Source organism: Adiantum capillus-veneris, chromosome 30 (genome assembly GCF_014529385.1).
Source record: "Adiantum capillus-veneris isolate H3 chromosome 30, ASM1452938v2, whole genome shotgun sequence".
In the NCBI taxonomy this organism is placed as follows: Eukaryota; Viridiplantae; Streptophyta; class Polypodiopsida; order Polypodiales; family Pteridaceae; genus Adiantum; species Adiantum capillus-veneris.
The window spans coordinates 89241260-89253063 of NC_140960.1; positions in this window are offsets into that span (position 1 = coordinate 89241260).

The window sequence follows — 11804 nt, forward strand, 5'->3', positions numbered from 1 at the left end:
CTCATGAGGATGAGTATTTGTCCATACTGCAAGAAGCACACATGGACATAGCCGAAGGATATTTTTCAAAACAATTAACTGCTAAGAAGGTGTTGCAATTAGCCTATTGGTGGCCCACCTTAATCAAGGATGCATCACTTTTTGCAAAGGGATGCGATGAATGCCAACGTTACAAGAAAACACAATGGAAGGATCGAATGCCCTTACATCCTATTAAAGTGACCCAACCATTTGAAAAATGGGGTTTAGGCCCAATTAGTCTGGCAGCCTGTAACACCCAATTCCGATATATTATTGTTACGATTGACTATATGACAAAGTGGGCAAAAACTAAGGCAACACGCAAGGTTGATGCAAGGTCAACCGCTAAGTTTCTCTTTGAGAACATTATTACGTGATTTGGTTGTCCCTTTGAAATTGTCACTGATAATGGTACTTATTTCATAAATGAAGTGATAAAGGAACTCACAAAAAGCTTCATGATATTGCACCATAAGTCGACACCTTATTATCCACAAGAAAATGGCCAAAAGCTGAGAGTACTAACAAGGTCTTGACCAAGACAGTAGAGGCTCATTGCACAAATTGGGATTTGAAGCTAACATTAGCTCTATGGGCTTATCGTACTTCGTTCAAAGTCAGGCTTCCATCATTTACCTCTCTAACTCTTTTCCACATGTGATTTGATCAATCTTCTTCTACTAAGGAGATTGCATCTAGCCCATCCTCACTGTCTAGTACTGTAGTTCATGTTTGTCATTTTCAACTAAAGAATCCCTTGTTTCTTTAGTGTCTTTTGTTCCCACTGGTTCAAGTTTAGTTTTATCCTTTGCTGGACTTCCAATGGTTTCCAGATTTGATTTCTATGCTTCTAGCATTGAGTGCGTGTATCTGAGCTGCTTTCAAACCTGCTTGAAAAGCTTCCAAGGCAGCATTGATGGGTTCATCAATTTTGTCTACCAACACTGATCCTCCCGCTTTTGACTTGGATTCTTTGAACTCAATTTACATTGAATTTGTTCTTTTCTCAGACATCTTTTGGGATTTGTCTTCAATTTTCCTTTGTTGTTGTTGCCTTCTAAGCCTGTACCATCTGTGTCTTTCCCTGTACTTCTTACTACTATCTGACTCACTCACATCGTTTTGTTTGCTTTTCTTGGTCTATATCCTATTCACAACTATAACTAGAATTGTAGGCTCACTGTCGAAGGAGCTAACCAACATGACTTGTTCTATGTTTATAGCCATTTTTCCTTTATTTGCAGGATGCCTAGAAAATCTTCTAGAAAGTGTCCACTTTTTTTGCTACATAACATGTAGTAGGTCTCAACGGGCCTAGCATTCTTATCAGGCTCTGGGAAATCATTTTCCCCATGATCATTAGATCCATAGTTATGGATTTTTTTTGCTCTTGATCCTCTAGAGGTGCCTAATAGATTGGTTCTACTATGGTAGTATTCGGTTGAATATGCCACTCTTCCTCATCTACCACAATTGATGAACTAGACTCGTTATAGGACGTAACCGATACTTTGGCCTGCTCTTCCACTTGTCCCTCATGATGCATGTACTTAATTGGCACAATATTGTTTCCTACTAGTAGGAGTGGTTGCTGACCTAGCACTAGTTGTGGTCTATCCATAGCCATGGGTGGTTTTTGCATTTGTCCAATGTTAGGTGGATACCTATACCCCGGGGGATTCACTCTATATACAAAACGGGATGCCACCTGCGAGCGGGAAACTTTGATAAAACCCCTATATACGACTCATATTAGGGAATATGACCCCCCTTTCTATGCTTATACGACAATCAATGAGGAAACTTATCATACCCCTATCTTACATAAACTTTAGGTCTCACATGATCTAACTGAATAAAACTAGTCAAAGAGTGTATGGCATAGTGACTGGCAATGTACTAAGGAACCACTTCGATTGATAACTAGAGGTACCCTCAATGTGTCTTAGTTTGAATTTCAAACTATATGCTCGATCAACCTGCACTTTGGCTACTTATCCAATTTTGACCCATCCAAAGCTGGTGTAAATCAACCCTTGACCTGCTCAAAATTAGCCCTTATCTATGACCGGCTTGATGTAAAATTTGATGTGTGACTTGATAAAAAACTTTCCTAAATTTATCTGAATTCTACTGCACATCGATGACCAATCTTTACAAGTAATCAACCCGAGTCAAGTGCCCCCCCCATAAATATGATACCCCCCTCCCTTATTTTTAAGGTTGGGAGATAAATTATTGAGGGCCTTCCCCTAACTTATACGCTTATGTAACTTGTTAAAAAAAACCCCCTCCCCTGCACTTATGTGGTGCGGTAAGTTTTCCATGGTGAATCCCCCGGGACCTATACATAGGTTGTCCATGTTGTCTCATAGGTGCATACTGAACGTTTTCCTCCTTGGTGATGCGTGAGCTATCCATATCAAATCCATCACGTTATTGCCCTCCCACTAGTAAACTTTGAGTCATGGGTTATAAACCAGTATGCATTATAGAGGTTTAACATTGACTTTTTTATACCCTTCTAGTTCTAGCAATAGTGGTCCCTCTTTAGTGGTCATGTTTGGAATCACCGTATCAACTTCCAAACCCCATCTGTCTATAGTGTTAGGATCTCCAATTTTAGATACAACACCACGTTTTGGTCCATGTAGAAGGGGTCCTCTTTGTTGTCTCTAAACTCCTCTTTGAATTTGACAGTGTGGTCATTGACTCTAACCACATACTTCTTGTTAGGGTCTAGATAAAGATGAGGCCCATTCTTGTTGGTATTGTAGAAGGTCAATATGTGTTTGAACCTGAGAGAGATCCCAATCCTCGAATGAGTAGAGAAGGAAGACATCTCTACACTAGCGTCAGACACTTCTTCCACTATGCTTTCTAACGGTCCCCCTTGGTTTACGCTCTCTTCAGTAGATACTTTGCTATCAATCTCTAAATTATAACCTTGTTTTTCTATGACACGGCCTGATCTAAGGTACATAAAGACCCAAAATACTCAATGAAATAAAGTACTTGGCCTTTAGAACTAAAATCAACCCGTTCTCATTGTCATAATTCCAAAATGGCTATAACTCAACTTGAGCACTCTTGTTCAATCAAAAGTATACAAGTTAGCTTATTAATCTCAAATATATACAAGGATTCTTGTCAAAAATTTTAGCTTAAATTTTGCAAAAGTAGCCAAAGGATCAATTTGCAACCTTCAATTCCTAAAAACTCAATTTCTAATAGCAAACAACGTCCAAATGACTTCAAATTTTGCAGGCTACCTATATGATAGGTCTAGTAGCCTTGGCAATCCAAAAACGTAAAAAATGAGCTCTCTGGCTAGTAGGAGACAATAATTATGCTTATTATCTTCTAGCTCAAAAAAGTATCATTTTTCAATTTTGTTGATAATAATCACGCTTTATTATAGTTTGGCTAAGAAAGGCACTATTTTTCAATTTTGTCGATCGCCACTAGTTAAATGTATGTTCAATAAGCTCTAAATAGGGTTTAGTAATTTTTGGGCAAGTTTAGCTTAATCTCCCAATAATTCTATGTTTGGAAGTTTTTGATACAATTCAAATAGTTAAGTAAGTCAAAACTTGTTTAAATTTCTTGAAACTTCCCACAGGTACTCTATTACCCTAGATCCAATCCCCTTTGAAAAAAATATCAAAAGTTGAATTTTTAGGGTAGGAGATAATAAGCGTGCTTATTATCTCTTGGCTCAAAATGAAGGATTTTTGGAGGTTCACACTATAAACAAGTCACTAGTCAAGTTTCATGGAGTTTGGTTTAGTTTCCAAGTTCCTAAGCCAAATTTTGTGTCTACAATTGGATGTTGGTGAAACCTAGGCCTAACTGACAACCTATGACTTCAAATGGTAATAAAATTGGATTAGGGTCTTAATGCACTATGTTTTAGCCCGTGGAGTTGTCAAATGGTAAAACAATGGCATTCCTAAGCCCTAAGATGATAATCACGCCGCTTATTATCTAGGTGCCCAAATTTGCAACTTTTTTCCACTTTTTCAACTCTCATAGTTAAAGCAAGGTATTTTAAAACCTGTAAAGAGGTCTCATTGAGTTCTATTCTATTTTGAATGTTCTTATCTTCAAGTACTTGTTTGTCCAAGGAAGAAGTTGTTTAACCTCAATTTTGCACTCAAATGAAATTAAAATCTCTAGATTCTTTACAAAAGTGTTAACTCTTCACCTAAACAATATGTACTTTTAAAAAAATCAATCTTAGGCCTTTGAAAAAAGCTCTTATTATCTACTGGTAAAAACATGCATTTTTCTGAAATTTTGATGGCATTCAAGTCTTATACATTCTATTGCAAGTACTTTTAGCCAAAAAAATTCATAATTACATGCATCTAACACAAAGGAGATAATATTCCTACTTTTATCCAGACCTTGAAATTTTGAAAGCTAATTTTTGACTTACCAACAAGTTTCTATAACTTTCCCAATATCAATGATGACCAGAAAAATGTTATTTTGGTGTTTGAAGATCACCTCATGTGTGAGGTCCCCAACCCCAAGAAGATTGGGGCGACTTTGATAGATGGCCTTCCTTTATTCTCCTTTTCCATTGACGACACCCTACTCTGTTTCCACAAAGTAGAGATACGAGCAACAGAAGAGAGGAAGTCCTCTATCCACCGTTTATGTGGTTATAAGGGTCATACGCCACAAGCCAGGTCGATCAATCTAGGATTCTAATGAAGCTGTTTCCTAACATAAAGATGAAATCCCATTGACATATTTAGAATCCATAAGCAACGCCTTTTTCCCCTGTTTAAGGGGCACGACCACCATCCATAAACCATAAATATGTTATGAGACTTAGTTTAAACTAAATAGTAATCTTGTATCACGTAGATTTAGGTAATCTCGACTCTTGGAACAATGAGTCTCTAATTTCACTTCTCTTAATAAGAGGGAGTGGAGAGTCTCTCGACTAATCGAGACCACCAATCCTTGACTGGCAACCTAAGCCAGCCCTCACTTTTCACCCGATACTCACACTTTTTTACCACACTGTTTTACATATACAAACAACGTTCCTTAATTAATTTCAAACACAGGTTCTTTTATACAACCCTTCAAACAATACCAAAACAATTCAAACAAGGCCTAATGAAGACAGCTCTATATTTCAACAAAAACAACTTTTCCAATTTCTCATGAGTTGCCGTTACTCGCGGACTTTCTTTGTCTAATCAACAGAGCCTTTGCAAAGGATTTATTCGCTAACCGCAAATTGCGCAACCTTCCCATCTTGCTAACCGCAAGCATCCCGCTCCCCTCGAGGCATCTTGCTAACCGCTAGGCATCCCGCTACCCGCGAGGCATCTTGCTAACCGCCAGGCATCCCGCTAACCGCGAGGAACAAAAGAGAGCCAATAACCTCAGTTTAATCTCCGCTAACCGTAGAATCACCTTGCTATCCGCGAGAAAAAAAAGATATTCTTTCAACAATCCTTCTCTTTAAATGATTCTTCAAACATGATCAACCAATTCTTCATATCAATCAGTAACCACTTATCAAACAATAACAATTTATCAAAGAGTTCTTTCACTAATCTATGAAAACATATGCTTGTTTCTTGTGATAGAATCACGTTTCTTGGATAGTTTAAGGGGTTCCCTATGCTTAGCTTCCCAAGTCAATATGAATAACAATGAAGAATTATAAATTTGTCTTACTGGATTTGGAGTGCGTACGGCTAACTCCTTTACTGGAGATTGGACGGCTTCGACTTCTTCTTCGGTTGATGCTTCAGCATAAGATACGTTCGGAGTAGACACCTTTCTTCCCACCTTCCTTGGTGGTGCAACGGCATGGGCGTCCTTAGAACTTCGCGTTACACGCTTCGGAGCCATAGCTTCGGAATAGAGAAAAGAAAAGTGCGTTGTTGGAGAGAGAGAGAGAGAGAGAGAGTGTGTGTGTGTTCACAAATCGGCAGACGGCACGTCAACGATTGGAGATGGAGATGACTTGAGGGTGAGAGGTTAAGGGAGAGAGGCTTCCTCCTGCGCGTTGTTGCAAGAGAGCTTTCGCTTTTGTAGATGTGTGTGTTCAAATTGAGAGGAGAAGGGTCCTTTATATAGGCCCTAGGGGGGTGCTAAGAATACTGAGAGGTTTCAAGAATAGGGGAAGAAAAAGCTCGCGCGTCGTCGCGGCTCGATTTTTTTTAAAAAAATTTTAGGCGTTCGCGAATCCTATGCGCGATTTTCAAAAAACTCTATACTTACAAGTTCCCATTCTATCTTGAGAGAGAGAGGAAGAAAGAAGTATCCTAATTTTGACTCACCTCTCTTTTTTTCCTAAAAATACTATCTCTAAGCTTTTTCTTCACACATAGATTAGGTTCCCACATAAATCTATCGTTCCACATATAGAAAGATCATAAATAAATAGATTCTGAACCCGATTTTCAATCTGATTGCTTTGATAAACTCATGATGACTCACAAAATTGAGAATCTCAATTACTTTTCAAAATATCTGAAATGATTTATATGGATAAATGTTGGGTACATTACATCATGAGTCCCACACCTGCAAACTTTGAAATTTTATAAAACACTTCCTTGGTGACAATTCACAGGATGAGATAGGTCAAAAGTCTTCCCCAATGTCTACTTACCCTACTCCTAATCAAATCAACAAATGGTAGTGGAAAGTGTCCACCAACACCTTGTTTTTTTAAAAATGAGTGTCAATCCCTAGACTCTGACATAGCCTAAGTCATCAACCACGCAAAAACAACATAGTCTAAGCCTAAAGATCCTTGGTGAGTACGACTACTCCCAAGATACCTCTACACAGCTGAAGTAGACACATCTCAATCGTGCAATTTCTAAAAGTTGATTTTTGTACTCTAGGTGAACCTAAAGGAAGTTTTGGACACTATCACTAAGCACTGGGGTTTTTTCCAAGTTTAGGTCACCTCGTCCCTGGTAACGACACCAAAATGTAAGCACACTGGTTACCAAGCTTCATTATCTTATTGTAGAGATAGTGAGAACCATGTACATAAATGTCATACCATGGGACAACGTCGACTCGACTAGTGCACGGAGGCTATAAGAGGTTGTCCGGCTCTAGGAAAATACACTCAATCTCTATCTACTTGAAGCCACACTCAACTACATGTCAGGCAACAAAAACTAATAGTAACATTTACAAGAAAATCTCGTCGATACACTAAGCAAACGAAGTCCAAACATGGCCAAACTTGTAGGATAGATAGGCAATGCTAAAGAAACATATCTATGGGCTCAAATCCCCCTTTTGACCACTTGCCAAAATCGTAATTATCATCTACAAGGCATATTTGACTTAACTATTTTTAGTCATGAATGTCTCCTAGAGCTTAGCAATGTTGCCCTAACATCCCTCCTATGCATAAAATGTAGTTTGAGTATGTAAATATTGAGTTATGAGCATATTTAAGAGGAGTTTAGCCACAACAAAAACATAGTTTATCATGAGAAGCTTACAATGTCGCATAGAGCTTTCACATGCAAAGGCTAGGTGAGCAAAGCACCTTTTCAAGCAGACTATGCTATTGGGGGGCAATTTTTTTGATGGGAAAGCATGCATAGATTTTGGCACGGATGAAGGGGTTTGTTTGATGGAATCTACCTCCTCGAACGGTCTCTTGAAACTTCCTAGAGGGGGTGTCCTTCTTAGGGGTTGGAATGCTCATGTCTATAGGTCTGCAAGACCGTGGCCAACAATGGAGGAGGAGGTTGTGATAGAGCAGTGATAGGAGGAAGCAGAGAGGTGCAAACAATGGCAAGAGGTTTATAGGAAGGGAGGGAGAGGAAGCGTAGGAGTAGTCAATGTAGTTTCAGTTTTATGGTTGATAGGTATGAAGGGGTAGGGGGAGTATCGAGTGTAGTATCACTCTGACAAGCGGGCATTCAAAGAAACTCAAGCCCACTTCAAAACATAATGCCAACGATTGGAAAATGAGGACTCCTTTATGCGACAAAATTCACCTTGAGGCTTTTGAAAAACCACTCTATTGAAGGCAAAATTCCCTCACTTTGCATTTGGAATAGGTAGAGAGACATAATTTTCATGCTTTTGAAAAACCACTCTTTGCATGCAAGTTGCTGTCTCTCTACCTTTGCTAGATTTCAAAACCACTAAAGTTCCCTCCTCTGCTAGGGGCTATTGGTGGTACCACCAAAAAGTGCAAGAGGTGGTACCACCTATACATGCTTTCATCCTTCAATCTTTGTTGAATAATGTCATCTTACTCTGGAACGTCTGTTTGGATGGAATTTGCCTTGATCCGTAGCTTTCTTTGTGAAAAAGGCCTCTTGTGAGGAGTGCTAGAAAATGGAACTTAGAGACTTGTGTGAGAAGGTTATTCAAGCATGAGATGGCACTAGGGACTAGGATAGCTTTCTTTGTTAAAAAAGCCTCTTGTAAGGAGTGCTAGGAAATGGCACTTAGAGACTTGTGTGAGAAGGTTATCCAAGCATGAGATGGCACTAGGGACTAGGATCTAGAGAGGTTTTGTCAATGAAACTCCCCTCTTCCAAAATCAAAACTCGTTGAAATCGTGTTTTGAAGATTTATTTGAGTTTTGACCGTTAGTGGCCCATCAAAGTGAAAATCCTCCAAGATGACCTAAAGCCAATTGACAATTGAGTTGACCCCTTTTGAAGTCCGCCCATGAGCAAGAGGATCTATATCATTCACTCACTAAAGAGGGTGATCAACCCTAAAAATTGGGAAAGCTAGTCGCTTATGATCATAAAATTTCCAAAGAGGTGCATGTACCTAATTTTTCTCTCTCTTCTAGAGGCCTCAAGAGCTCCAACTACTGATTTGGATCCATCTCTATGTGTGAAGAGCATGTGAACAACCATGAAATGCTTATAGAGATTCTAAAGCAATCATAGAGTTTTATGTTCTGCTCTATTTTGTTGTCACAATTGCATTTTACCAAATATAGGAAACAATGAAAAAGAGGCATCTTATGAAAAAGCAATTGTGCTTCGTCTTCAAGCTTAGGCCATAGCATCCACTAGTGAGGGCACTCAAACAAGAGCACTTAATGCACAAGCTCAAGCCAAGGATGAGCAAGCTTTATGAATAATTATCACCCTCACTCCATGATAATTATATGAACTTCATTGACACTTGCACCACTGCAATTCAAGCATGGAACATCCTAGAGGAGAGTTTTGGTGCAAAGACCAAGTAAAGCAAAATTACCTTGAAAAATAGCTTGTACAAATTAGTCATGCTTCAAGGGGAGGATGTCTCTAGTCTCATCAATAGACTAATGAGCATCATTGCCCAACTCACACAAATTAATTGTGAGGCTCTCAAAAAAGACAAAGTAGCAGTTCTCTTGAGTGCATTACCACCCTCACATGACAAAAATGTCATTGTCTTGGAAAAGAAAGACCCTACACCAAGCTTGCAACATGTGATTAAAATTATTGCATGAAGAAGAGAGAAAGCAATTGAAGAAGATAGATTCAAGTAGAGTGAGTGGAGGAGAATTTGTTGCGTCATCATCAACATTAGTAGTTTCATCTAGCTCATTGAATTAAAATAAGTGTTACAAGTGCGACAAGCCTTGCAGCAAGAAGGGACATCCACCATCCAAGTGTCAAAGTAGAGGTAGTAGGGGAGTAGTAGCAGTGACCATTCCAAAGGACAAGCCAACCTTGCAAAAACCAAACATGAAAAAGACAAGGAAGAAGCAGGGAGTAGTCTTCTTGTACACTACAAGGAGTATGATTATTGTGATATTCTATAGAGAACATAGGTGATCCTTGGCCTCTATTCAAGGGGAGGGATCTTCAATTTGTGTGATACCATGATCTAGTGAGACACTATTGTAGACTGTGTGTCATAGTTTGTGTGACTTGAGTAGCTATGTGGTGTTAGTCTTCGTGCAATTTTGTCACGCCCAAAGTCCAAGGGGAGGGTTGTTGGGTATACGGCCTTTGGCATGTGCATCAACACATGGTGTGTACCTTCCTTAGTCTAGTCACTATCTTAGTTGGCAACTTGTCATGTGACTTCCATGTGGAGTGTATGAGGTGTACTAGCATCCAAATGAGTTGTACATGAGTCCAAACCACCTCCCTAGCATCATGGGTTCATCTCATCTTTGTAGGGATGATTTGGGGTACCTCTTGGTTCCTCCCAGGGCCACATTCATTAGTACTACTACATTGTCCTACACTAACTATTTCTCCTTAAGTAGTTCATTATACACACACTTCTAGTATGAGTTTTATGGTCACTAATCCATATCATTTTCAAACTTCTACATCGCGTGTGTTGTTCCATTGATCATTGCTTAATTATCATTATGAATGCTACACTTATCAAGCCACACTAACCCTAGCAATTTTGCAACACCTTGGGCTTAAGTCCCTTTATGGATTGATCACATCTTATAGGGCCTACCACTTATCTATACATGAGTTCTAGCTCATATTCACCACAACACTCTTTTTTTTTTTTTGGGGGGGGGGGGGGGGCAGGGATTTCAAAATGACGTAATCACATTATAATTTCAGGTTAATAACAATAGAAATGCAAAATAACAAATATTATGTTAATTGACATTCATCTTTTTTGACCTGCAAGGAGACTTGGAGACCGGCTCGAGGCCCGCCGGGTAGAGCAACTTCCCCGCTGGGCCCGCTGTGGCTATATAAAGACGACGCCGGTGCTTGTCTTTTTCACAAGAGAGGTACATTGAAAAGTCTTCTTCACCAAACTTTCTGGAAGCTTTCCACATTCTCAAAGCAGTGTAGCAGTAAATTTTTAATCCCTTCCTTATTTTATTGATGTTTTTTTGAGTTTTTTGCGTTAAAACTTAAAGGTATAAAATTTCTTTTATCAAATCATCGTACGTGGATGCACTGGCATATGGTTGGAATTGCGGCTAGGTGTGTCATTGCAAAAGCGTACGATGATTATGTTTTATATTGCTCCCAGTCATTCATGCTTCGGCACATGGTTGCAATTGCGACTAGGTGTGTTGCTGCTAGAATGACAGGAGCATCTGTTTGAAAGAAGTCACCGTGCGTGGATGCACTGGCACATGGTTGCAATTGCGGCTAGGTGTGTCATTGCAAAAGCTTAGGGTGACTATGTTTTATGTTGCTCCCAGTCATTCATGCTTCGGCACATGGTTGCAAATGCGACTAGGTGTGTTGCTGCTAGAATGACAGGAGCATCTGTTTGAAAGAAGTCACCATGTGTGGATGCACTGGCACATGGTTGCAATTGCGGCTAGGTGTGTCATTGCAAAAACGCAAGATGACTATGTTTTATGTTGCTTCCCGTCATTCATGCTTCGGCACATGGTTGCAATTGCGACTAGGTGTGTTGCTGCTAGATTGACGGTAGCATCTAATGCATGAATGTGTGCTCAAATAATTTCATAATGTTTCATATGCTTGAATCTTGAAAGAAGACATCATGCGTGGATGCACTGGCACATGGTTGCAATTGTGACTAGGTGTGTCATTGCAAAAGCGTAGGATGACTATGTTTTATGTTGCTCCTAGTCATTCATGCTTCGGCACATGGTTGCAATTGAGACTAGGTGTGTTGCTGCTAGATTGACGGTAGAATCTGTTTGAAAGAAGTCACCATGCGTGGATGCACTGGCACATGGTTGCAATTGCGGCTAGGTGTGTCATTGCAAAAGCGTAGGGTGACTATGTTTTATGTTGCTCCTAGTCATTCATGCTTCGGCACATGGTTGCAATTGCGAGTAGGTGTGT